At 38.7% G+C, this 12,386-nt stretch overlaps 1 long non-coding RNA gene across 5 annotated transcripts; it reads left to right on the top strand.

Moving 5' to 3' along the window:
- Positions 1 to 6: 6 nt before the first annotated feature.
- Positions 7 to 2,951, top strand: LOC112074853 (uncharacterized). Of its 5 annotated transcripts, none has more exons than XR_011477151.1 (4): positions 7 to 205; positions 469 to 1,671; positions 1,787 to 1,856; positions 2,620 to 2,951. It is a non-coding gene; the product is annotated as an uncharacterized lncRNA (long non-coding RNA). The 5 variants fall into 5 exon arrangements; XR_011477153.1 differs by having other exon boundaries at positions 9 to 205; positions 658 to 1,671; XR_011477152.1 differs by lacking the exon at positions 7 to 205 and having other exon boundaries at positions 213 to 553; positions 658 to 1,671.
- Positions 2,952 to 12,386: the final 9,435 nt, after the last annotated feature.

Genomic DNA, 12,386 nt, shown 5'->3' with positions numbered 1-12,386 from the left:
TCAACTGCGTCCAGTCAGCAGATGGACTAGATGCCGCTTAGGCCGCCCATTGTGACTCAGTCAAGAATTCAGCAGAGCAAGTTTGTATGAAGGTCTGGTTATTWAATGGGTACATAGTTCAATAGTAATATCCTCGAAAACGCTCTGGTGACAAACTTTGCTGCCCTGTTTCCAATTGTCCACATGGCTGGGAGAACCTATTCAAGTAAGTAAGTAAATAGACTTTGAAAATGAAAAAAATGTTTAAAAAAACAATGTATTATTAGCTAACTAGCTACTGTGCAGGCTAACTCAAATGAGCTGCTAAATGAGCTAGCTAGTTGGCTAGCTAGCTATGTAGCCAACTTTACATTCTGTATAGATAGCTAGCTAAGTGAATTAAATATCACCAGCTACCTAACTTCATATTAGCTAGCTATCTTGATGTATTTATCACTGTAAAAAAACAAACTCCAAATGAATTTGTAGGTAGCTAGCTAACAGCCATGGAGGAGGGTGAAAGGATAGCAGCCCCAACTGTCAGTGAGAGAGGAGGCTATTCTGGATAGGGCAGGTACTTTTGTGTAGTTCCAGTCCCTAGAAGTGAGGACGGAGAGAATAGTAACATAATATTCAGTGTGGTGTAATTTGACTGTAATGAAGTCTGTTTCTTATGAGGTTTTCTGTCCTCAGATAAAGAGCGCTATGAAAGCCAGTCTACATATGAAGAGGTCCCAATGAAGAGCAGTGGTTCTCAGTCCTGGGGACTCAAAGAGGCACATTGTTGTTTTTGCCTCAGCACTGAACTGAATATCAGGGATATTATACTTTAGTAATCCACAATGACCTGGTGATGTAAAAGTCTAATAATTACATTGTCTTCCATATTCCTACAGATACCTTGTAACTGGAGATTCCTTCAAAACGATTGCCTACAGTTACCGTGTAGGGCACTGCAAGGTTGGGTGACCAGGGTCATCTGGGACTGCCTCCTGGAGGAATTCAGGTGTGTGAAGGCTACCTGTGTCCTGCGTAACTTCATGAGGATGGACTCGAGGACCAGGAGGGGATCTGCAGCTCGCCGTCGTGTGCCAGAGGAGGAGCCTGCTGCTCTGCAGGATGTTTCAAGGATGGGGTCCAACAACGCAGCAAGAGAGGCAATCCGTGTGCAGGAGATCTTCACCTCCTACTTCTTCAAAGAGGGTGCTGTTCCCTGGCAACACCATAGACTACACTATGCACAACCAAAGGCTCTTTTAATAAGAGCCCATTCACATTGCAATAAGAGTATTCTTCCATTTACTTAGCTATGTCAACTGCAGTTATTCAATTCAGTTTCTCTCCCTTTGATTTCTACTTCTCATGTGAGGGTGCTGTTTAGGTAAGGGTGTGATGTCTGTACAAAAACAAAACAGGCTGTTTTAAATCACCCATATTGAAAAAATGTGGAACAATTAGACACCCTATAACCCACATACTCATGTATCAATCTGATTGATGGATTGCGTTGTGCAGTAAACAGGCTCAGGTGTATAACTGTGGCTCCTTCCACCTTCAAAGAATAGGCAAGAAGACCAACCATTGAGAATAGTAAGACACTTATTTATTTCTGTAACTACGCTATATTGTTTGTCCTTTCATGTTTTTCAGCATAAAGTACTTTGCAGCCACTTAGTGTGGAGTGGACACCAGGTGAGGCCACACACACAGATTCCTGTTGAACACTGTCACTTTAACTACCTTATTTTCTCAATAACATTCTCTCCTTCACTTCATCCCTCTCTCCTCTTTTCCCTAAATCCTTTAGGTTACATCAGCTGTGTCTGAACCCCTCCTGCATCTGAACTGGCTACATAGAGGGCACAGCATGATCAGAGGTGAGGGGTCACTTGGTCAGGTGAAATGGGAGTATTATTAAAGAGATGCTTTACATTGAAATACAGATAGATGCAGTAGTCCCAGAGTTAATGATCCCAGGTCAGTTTATATTATACAGGAAGTATTATTAAAGAGATGCTTTACATTGAAATACAGATAGATGATGGCAGTAAAGTCCCAGAGTTAATGATCCAAGATCAGTTTATATATACACGGAAGTATTATTAAAGAGAATGCTTTACATTGAAATACAGATAGAGATGCAGTAGTCCCGAGTTAATGATCCAAGATCAGTTTATATTATACAGGAAGTATTATTAAAGAGAAGCTTTAAATTGAAATACAGATAGAGATGCAGTAGTCCCAGAGTTAATGATCCCAGGTCAGTTTATATTTTACAGGAAGTATTATTAAAGAGATGCTTTACATTGAAATACAGATAGATGCAGTAGTGCCAGAGTTAATGATCCAAGGTCAGTTTATATTATACAGGAAGTATTAATAAAGAGATGCTTTACATTGAAATACAGATAGATCAGTAGTGCCAGAGTTAATGATCCAAGGTCAGTTTATATTATACAGGAAGTATTAATAAAGAGATGCTTTACATTGAAATACAGATTATGCAGTAGTCCCAGAGTTAATGATCCAAAGGTCAGTTTTGCATTTCACCTCCTGATTGATGACTAACAATGTTAGAATAAAAACTAAAACCACAAGGCTTAAACATGCTCTCTCTCTCCATCTGTCTCTCGTCTGCAGATATGTTTTGATGTGAGAGGATGCCAACCCCCAGTCCCATCATCGCCACCTCACCTGCTTTTAAGATGACCTTTGGGCCGGCGTGAGACACTATTATGTAATTGTGATAAACTGAGAGAATATTTAGGTAGCACTGTYATTCATTAATCATGTGCTGCCTTCCCTGCTCCTATGTGCTTACCTCTTTCCCTTTCTGTCTTTTACACCTCTCCCACCACCTCTTTCTTCCTCTGTTTTTATAATGCACAACAGATATGCATTGAAGTACAGATTGAAACTTGTATTTATCACACTTGGATAATGAGCTTTTCAATAAAGCATTTCACATTCTCTACTTGTTGAAATGAAGTGTAATTTGATTAAATACTCCACCTATCCTGTGTTTATCAGATCAATGCAGATGAAGGGCATTAGATGTTGAAATGAACCAGTGTTAGAGTATTTACATGATGCATTGGAAGTGTAGTGTTCTGTTTTTTAACATTATATTTCTGTATATATGAATTAACTAGTTAAATCCTGTTTCTAGTCTATTAGTTACAATGTGTAACCATTGATGTCTCAGGACCAAGATTGGTAAACACTGAAGAAGTGTATAATTCTAATACATACATGCAGACACAGTCATTCAAAGACTGGAATTTGATACTCCTGGTATTGGATATGACTGAAAAATAATCTCAAAGACATTCATACCTAAACTGCACCTTTTATTTGCCAAGGTAGAGTACATGATCAGTGAATATATTAAATGTACAGGCTACAATGTGGGGATCTCATGCATGGTAATAAATACATGTATATACGACTTGCATCCTTGGCACAACATGATAATATATTCTACTCAATCCATAGGCTTCATTAACTTCTCTGGGATATGTGGGARGCTAAAAATGCAGAGAGCCAAATTCAAATAAATTACTATAAAAATCWAACTTTCATGAAATCACACATGCAATACACCAAATTATCACTACACTTGTTGTGAATCCAGCCAACATGTCAGATTTCAAATGGGCTTTTCGGGCAAAAGCAAACGATGCTATTATCTGAGGATAGCACCATAGTAAACAAAGAGAGAGAAGCATATTTCAACCCTGCAGGCGCGACACAAAACGCAGAAATAAAAATATAATTCATGCCTTACCTTTGACGAGCTTCTGTTGTTGGCACTCCAATATGTCCTATAAACATCACAAATGGTCCTTTTGTTCGATMAATTCCGTCGATATATATCCAAAATGTCAATTTATTTGGCGCGTTTGATCCAGAAAAACACTGGTTCCAACTTGTGCAACGTGACTACAAAATATCTCAAAAGTTACCTGTAAACTTTGCCAAAACATTTCAAACTACTTTTGTAATACAACTTTAGGTATTTTTTAACGTAAATAATCGATAAAATTGAAGACGGGATGATTTGTGTTCAATACAGGATTAAAACAAACTGTAGCTAGCTTTCTGGTCACGTGCCTCTATCTAACAGTACACTTCAAGTTACCCTCGTTCTGGATGGCCGTACTTCTTCATTACACAAAGGAAAAAACCTCAACCAATTTCTAAAGACTGTTGACATCCAGTGGAAGCGGTAGGAACTGCAAGAAGGTCAATTAGAAATCTGGATTCCCAATGAAAGCCCATTGAAAAGAGAGTGACCTCAAAAAAAGAAAATCTGAATGGTTTGTCCTCGGGGTTTCGCCTGCTAAATAAGTTATGTTATACTCACAGACATGATTCAAACAGTTTTTGAAACTTCCGAGTGTTTTCTATCCAAATCTACTAATAATATGCATATCTTATCTTCTGGGYATGAGTAGCTGGCAGTTGAATTTGGGTATGCTTTTCATCCAAACGTGAAAATGCTGCCCCCTATCCTAGAGATGTWTTAATTTCATTCAGGCTGTTTTGAAGTTGATACAACTGGCTATGATAGCTGAGGTTCATAGCTAGGTTCTGAACTAATATGTATASCAAACGTTTGGGTCCATACACAGATCGGCTAGATAGCTAGCTACACATCCATAGGCATACAGGTATTTTAATCATCCACTGCACAATAAGCAAGAACATTCTGCTAGTTAGATTCTATACATCCACTGTTTCACAAAACGACCGCCTGGTTTTCTGGTTGTTTCAGGAGTCCCTAAAAACAACCAGAAGTACAATTTTATACTCATGTCACAACAGACATAAAGCTAGCTAGCTAGCTGATGTTAGCTAGTCAGCTAGCTGGCTAAATCACGATTTTTGTAAATTAACTTTATGATCAAAATCGTTTGTTTCTACATTAACTAACATTCCTGTCAACTGTACATGTTTTTGCATGATTCGTTATGACGTTATAATCCCTTACATTTGCTTCCATCCTAGTATTTCTGTCCGCCATCTTTGATCCAGTTCAGTTCTGTGTAGGTGTACCACTCTCTCCTGGTATTTCTGTCCGCAATCTTTGATCCAGTTCAGTTCTGTGTAGGTGTACCCCTCTCCTAGTATTTCTGTCCGCCATCTTTGCTGAAGAAAGTCTAACAGTCACTAGCGCAGCAGCAGCTTCCCCCGGCCCTAGTGCCGGCATATTAAGAAGTTTAAGATGTGATGGAACGGTTGACGAAAATAAGAAATCACAGAAAAAATATGTTGACTGACAATGATTTATTTAGGGGGGGCTAATTAATATTTTAGGACTAGCTACGTCCCTGATTCCTACCCTTTAACTTTTTGTCTGAAAATTAAATTTACATTTTACTCAACTGCGTTGCCCACTCCAGTCAGCAAATGGCGGTCTGCGACTTTAAGGCAATGCTGGTAGTGTGACGTATAATCTAGTGGACGGGTCGCTTCTTTCAACAGCAGCAACAGTTATTCAGCCACCTCGGTAGCTTGCTAGACAAAATAGACGAACCAATAAKGCTRTTTAGACGCTTAASTGTATATTAGCRACTGTATTTTAAAKCCACTWCTGTCGTCTAGTTAGTTATCCSTTTTAATTTKATATTTARGGTATTGTTTTTATTATTCATCTYGCYGGCTGGTTAAGTTAGCATTAGCCTAGCTAGCTAACATCTCCAACCATGAGGTCACTAAGCTACTCTCTTGTTAATGAAGAGGAGGTCTGCTGGACGGAGAAAGAAGCTCTCGTCAAAGAGGAGAAGGAAGAGGAGGATATCACAGTAAAACAAGAAGTAAAGGGTGAGGCTGTTACAGTGAAAAAAGAAGAGAAAGACGTTACAGTGAAAGAAGAAGAAGACGCGTTCAGATTGAAAGAGGAAGAGGATGTTACAGTAAAAGAAGAGGGGGATGCAGTTTTTGGAGTGAAAGAGGAGGGGGAGATGGCTGTCACATCGAAAAAGGAGGAGGAAGAAGAGGAGGAAACTGGATTTCTGGGCTCGGTTTCCCAAACGCATCTTAAGGCATCCAATGGTTCTAACGATGAACGGGCCCTGGTTAACACAAGTAAGTACTYCCTTAAAAACAGAGGCACAAACTCTGCAGTTGTTGAACTGATGTTTTATTTTTTTTATGTCACCTTTATTTAACCAGGTAGGKTAGTTGAGAACAAGATCTCATTTACAACTGCGACCTGGCCAAGATAAAGCAAAGCAGTGTGACACAGACAACAACACAGAGTTACACATGGAATAAACAATAAAAAAGCCAATAACACAATAAACAAGTCAATGACACAGTAGAAAAAAAGAAAGTGTATATATATATAGTGTGTGCAAAAGGCATGAGGAGGTAGGCAATAAATAGGCCATAGTAGCGAAGAATTACATTTTAGCAGATTAACACTGGAGTGATAAATGAGCAGATGATGATGTGCAAGTAGAGATACTGTTGTCAAAAGAGCAGAAAAGTAAATAAAAACAGTTTTGGGATGAGGTAGGTAGCGTGGGTGGGCTATTTACAGATGGACTATGTACAGCAGCAGCGATCGGTTAGCTGCTCAGATAGCTGATGTTTAGAGTTGGTGAGGGAAATAAGTCTCCAGCTTCAGCGATTTTTGAAATTTGTTCCAGTCACTGGCAGCAGAGAACTGGAATGATGTGTGGTGTTAAAGGGGAAATCTGCAATTACTACATCCATATTTTGATTTTTAAATGATTTATTTATAGCCATTGATTCTTGAAGAACATAACACATGCCTCATGAGCTTAGTTCAACTGTTGTACCCCATCAGAACCCCAAATAAGCTTTTTTACTCCAATGTTTAGAAACAATGTAAATCAACACTGTATAGCCTCAAAACATAGTTACAACTAAAATGTTGATATCATGGATGGTCAGTCCTTGCATCCATAGGTCTGTCTATGAATTTGAAAGTAGTTACATTTCTCCAGCCCCATCCATCATCTTATTAGCAAAACAGTGGTGGAATTACAGCTTTGTTATTGGTTGATTGATTGTTGTGTGCCTTTTTTAAAGGGGCCAACTGTAATTGTAAAAGCACAAATGGCTGCCCAGAGACTTTGTTTGGTAAACAGCTGAGGGATGGGGGCTGGAGAAATGTAACCACTCCCAAATTCATAGAGAAGCTATTGTATCAACCGTAATCCAACACCTAGCGACCTCGTCAGAAGTTCAGACATCTTGGCGTAACAGTTATAAGGTGTTGGCTTGACAGTCGCTGGACCCAGGTTGAGTTCAGCTCAGGGTAACCCCTGAATTCACTACACTATGAATCAAGGAGTGGCCATCCATGAGGTACAAATTATAGTTTAACCAGATTTGAGGCTATATAGTATATCCTAGAATTCATCCATGATGTCATAATGAAGTTTAACCAGGTTTCTAGGCTATATAGTATATTCTAGATCATCATGATGTCATAATGATAGTAAGACAGGTTTCTTGGATATATAGTATATTTCTAGAATTATCCACTTTAATGCATGTTAATGAGTGAGGTTCTTTTAACTCTGGTTTCTATGCTATTATATGATTATGAGTCCAGGTTTCGTAATAGGATATTCTTATTCCGATGTCATATTTCCTATAGTTCCGCAGGGTTTCAGTATATGGCTATTGTATCATTCCAGAATTCATATGACGACCATCGACGTCCTCCAATCCGATAGCTTCAACTCAGGCATTTCTTCAAGCCGCTCTATACATAGATGATAGTTTAACCAGGATTTTAGGCTATATAGTATATTCTAGAATGCCAATGTAGATTTCCCGTGGGGTTCAAATTGTTAGAGCTGTTGATAATTCATTGTATAATATTCAGCCAATTTATTTTCATGCCATTACATCAATATAGCCCAACCAGAAGAGAAGAAACTCTTCCCAACCACCTCCTTCTGCTGGCTTCGTAATATTCTGACGTTGCTGGTAATAGGCAACCTACATTTGGAGTGCGAAGTTATCTTACCATTCTACTGATTGGTGCCAGTTATGATTTTCATATTACATTTTACTGGAGCAGTTTAATTTAATTGATAATAGTATTCAAAATCATTGTCTGTGATTAACCTACATTCTATCTAATCTAATGAAAATTATACAATTAAAAGTAACTTTTATTGCCATTGCAACTATGTAAAAAATTGCCTACATAAAGCAACAAATAAAAATATTGATATCCTGTAAATCACATGGCCTGTCTACAGAACTTGAAACATTGTTTAAAATATTCTGGCTCTCGGTTTCTCGCGCAGTGAGTTCGAGACAGCACGTTGTCGGCTATTTGTGAAAGGGATAAGAAGTAATCAGGTATTTTAATGCATTCACTGGATCAGCGATATCGTTTCCATTTTGTGCCAGGGTGGTTATCGAAGGGCGAGAGCTGGAATGTCTTTCAAATCTTTGAGGAACTATCTTCATTTGCGAATTGATTTTGATTAGACTTTGTTTACTTGCTGTTTGAGGTGAAGAGAAATTTTTTGCTTTGAGAAGCTCCTAGCTCATTGGTGGTGGTGCGTTAAGACATCAGAATACTATCAGAATCCCCAATTGGCACATTTATAGGGCCTACATTTGGGCTCAGGCCAGGTAGACTATCCTACTTCTATATGCGTAGTAGGTCTATGTTGTTAGGTAGTTAGGGGGTCCTACAGTAGGTCTAATTTGTTGTTGTTAGGTGAAGGTTTATGGGGTCCTACAGTAGATCTATGTTGTTGTTAGATGAAGTTAGGGGTCCTACAGTAGGTCTATGTTATTGTTTGGGTTCTAACGTAGGTCTAATGTTGTTGTTTAGCTGAAGTTAGGGTCTACAGTGGTCTAGTTGTTGTAGGTGAAGTTTTTTGTGCCAATTTTGGCAAACACTTAGTGTAAAACTCATTAATATTTAACCTGAATTAATAATTAACCTTAATAACTTGAATAACTCAATCATCGTGTTACATAATGTGAAACAGAAAAATATGACATTTCTTGCTCATTTGTGGGCCTTTAACCATCTGTCTGACTTTGGTTTTCACGCCAGGAGAGAGACGTGACTATCGTGGATCCTCTGGGGAGCCACAACTCATGATGCGAAGGCAGAGAAGAGTCTCTCCACATTAGAACACCTCAAAATACCAGAGAGACCCACAGGGAAAGAGAATCACTGCTGTCTGCTGTGGGAAGAGATTCACCTCATCAACCGGCATTAAAATCATAGAGATCCACACAGGAGAGAAATCTTTTAGCTGTACTCAATGTGGGACAGAGTTTTACTCAATCAGCCAGCCTGACATATCACACCAGAGAACACACACAGGAAGAAACCTTATACTGTGCTCAATGTGGGAAGAGTTTTACTCGATCAAGCCGCTCTGATCAACCAGAGAACACACAGGAGAGAAACCTTATAGTGTGATGAATGTGGGAAGAGTTATGTTTCATCTAGCAGTCTGACTAAAACCGGAGAACACACACAGAGATAAACTTATAATGTGATGATGTGGGAAGGATTGTTACATCTAACGTCTGACTAAACACAGGAGAACACACACAGGAGAAAATCTTATAGCTGATGCGAATGTGGGAAGAGTTTACGATCTAGCTGCTGATAAACAACACAGAGAACACACACAGGAGAGAACCTTTAGCTGTGATAATGTGGGAAGAGGTTTACTCTCAAAAGCCTGAAATCAACCAGAATACACAAGGAGAGAACCTTATGGCTGTGCTCAATGTGGAGAGTTTACAGTTTTTTCAAACAGCCTGAAGATCACACCGAAGAACACACACAGGAGAGAAACTTAGCTTGTGCTCAATGTGGGAAGAGTTTACTGAGTTAGCTTCTGACTAAACAAGAGAACCACAAGGGAGAAACCTTATAGCTGTGTCAATGTGGGAAGAGTTTTAACCGATACTAGCCTGATATACACCAGAGAACACACAGGAGAAAACTATAGTGTGATGAATGTGGGAAGAGTTTGTTACATTCTAACAGTCTGACTAACACCGGGAGAACACACACAGTAGAAAATCTTAATAATGTGAATGTGGAGATTCTAGTGCTACAAACGATCCAGGTTAGGTGGCCATTGGGAGAGCCTTTACTGAGTCTAGCGTCTTGACTAGACAACCAGATGAACACACACAGGAGATGAAGCGCTTATGCTGTAATATCAATTTGTGGGAAGAGGTTCTCAGTCACACCAGCCTGAAATCACACCGTAGAAACACCTACGGAGAGAAACCTTATGCTGGCTCAATGTGGGAGGAGTTTTTACTCGTTCAATCCACTGAATAACCACCCGTAGAAAACCACAGGAGAGAAAATTCTTATAGCTTGTGCGATGATGGGAAGAGCATTTAGGTCTCAACGCTCTACATGACTAAACACCTCGGACACACACAGTGACGAAAGCTTTAGCTGTAGTCATGCTGGGAAGCAGCTTTACCGTCAGTGTCCGACTCAGCCAGGGGGGAGAACACCACGGAGAGTTTAGCTGAATAGGGAAGAGTGTAGTCATCAACACCCGATACGTAAACACACACAGGAGAGAAACCTATAGCTGTGCTCAATGTGGGAAGAGTTTACTAAGTCTAGCAAGCGACTACAAACCAATAATCACACATACAGGAGAGAATCTAAGCCGTTGATCAGTGTGACCAGAGATAATTGATAAAATACTGCTGATCAACATCAGAAAAAATACTGAAAGGACAAGAAATTATAGCTGTGATCAATGTGGGAAGAGTTTTGTTTCGATCTGGCCATTTGAACATTGCCCAGAAACACACAGGAGAGAAATCTTATAGCTGTGACCAGAGATAATCTGATAAAAGATCTCTGTTCAAATATCAGAAAATACATACATGAAGGAGTTGTTTCATGATATCAGTGAATTAATGTCACAATGTAGAATGTTTTAACATTGTAGGAAGAGTATTTTAATGATGTCAAAATGTAGAATGTTTTAACATAGTAGTAGGAGTATTTTAATAATGTCACAATGTAGAACTCTAAACGTTTGCCCCTGTTCTATTGATTTCAGCATGATATGGATGCTCACGGAAAAATACAGGCTCTGAATTGAAAGAGTACTATTTATGAGATTTAACAAAAAGTGACTAACAAAAAGAGTTGTGTTACACTTACCACATTGGTGACCCACTTGAATCAAAATGCAACACTTCGAAATGTAGCGAGCTGTTTTCTACAAATTGTCCTCTAACCAGTGATGTACACATTATTCCCAGATTCCGTGTGGTTTTTGAGCTGTTAGTTTTAACAGGACGTGCAACCTCATCTCCCCTCTCGCACAAATGATTTTAGCGATGAGTTATGACAAATACGTGTTGTGTTCCTTTGTTTAGCGACCCCTAAATTGAAATGCATCACTCTAAAAATGTAGCAGACAGTCTTCTGCGGGTTGTCCTCTAACCAGTGAGGTAAAAGATATCTCCCATTTCCATGTGTTTTATTTAGTTGTGTTAGTTTCAACAGCACGTACAACCTGATTACCCCCTTAATCGATATCAGTGATATATTGCTGCTTGTCAAAACAACAGCGTTTCTGGTGCTCGTGCAGTTTATAAGCTGCTTGTTTAAATAAATACAAGTAATATGATTATTGTGGCAGATGTTTGTGTATACAGCCCATTTTATGTTTAGGTTTTAATATATCACAAACTGTTTCTGCATATTGGTTATTGATTAAACTGTACAAACTGTGTTTTAACATTGGGCTATCCCACCTAGCAAAATGTAATTGAAAATACTTTGAAAATAAGACTATGCAACCAAATATTTCATAATTACATTTCATGTAACATTTAGTAATCATAATGTAACCAACTGACTATTTTTGGGTAGAATTATATTGACATTGTTGCGCTGCTTTTAGAATATCAGGATTCATTCTCAGATGTGCCAACCCAAATGTACTAGAGCATGTGGTAACGACAACTTGGTAGCTGATTGTCTCAAGGATGGGCAGTCAAAATATTTGTGTTGTGCATTTAACCAGTGTGTTACCATGGATCACAATTTATTTTGACACGTTTTTCCGTTTGGAGATGAGTTTTATCTCTTATTCTTATCTGTATTTTTTTTCAACTGCACTGTCGGTTGGGCTCGTAAGTAAGCATTTCACTGTTAGGTCTACACATGTATTCAGCGAATGTGACTAATACAATTTGATTTGAGTTTTGTTTGCGCTCGTTCCAAGTGGACGAGAGTTCTAGAAGCTAGTGYGTTTTAGGATTCTATAGAAAGAAAAAGGAGAAAAAAATTATACGATTGTATATTATTATTTAGAAATACATGTTTTTTTCTTGTTTTAATTGTTGACAGCCAGTAGACACCATGTTTATATTGTAGAAGGTGAAGC

Source organism: Salvelinus sp. IW2-2015, unplaced genomic scaffold (assembly GCF_002910315.2).
Source record: "Salvelinus sp. IW2-2015 unplaced genomic scaffold, ASM291031v2 Un_scaffold2846, whole genome shotgun sequence".
In the NCBI taxonomy this organism is placed as follows: Eukaryota; Metazoa; Chordata; class Actinopteri; order Salmoniformes; family Salmonidae; genus Salvelinus; species Salvelinus sp. IW2-2015.
The sequence above is the reverse complement of the archived record's forward strand: the minus strand, read 5'-3'. Positions and strand labels throughout refer to the sequence as shown.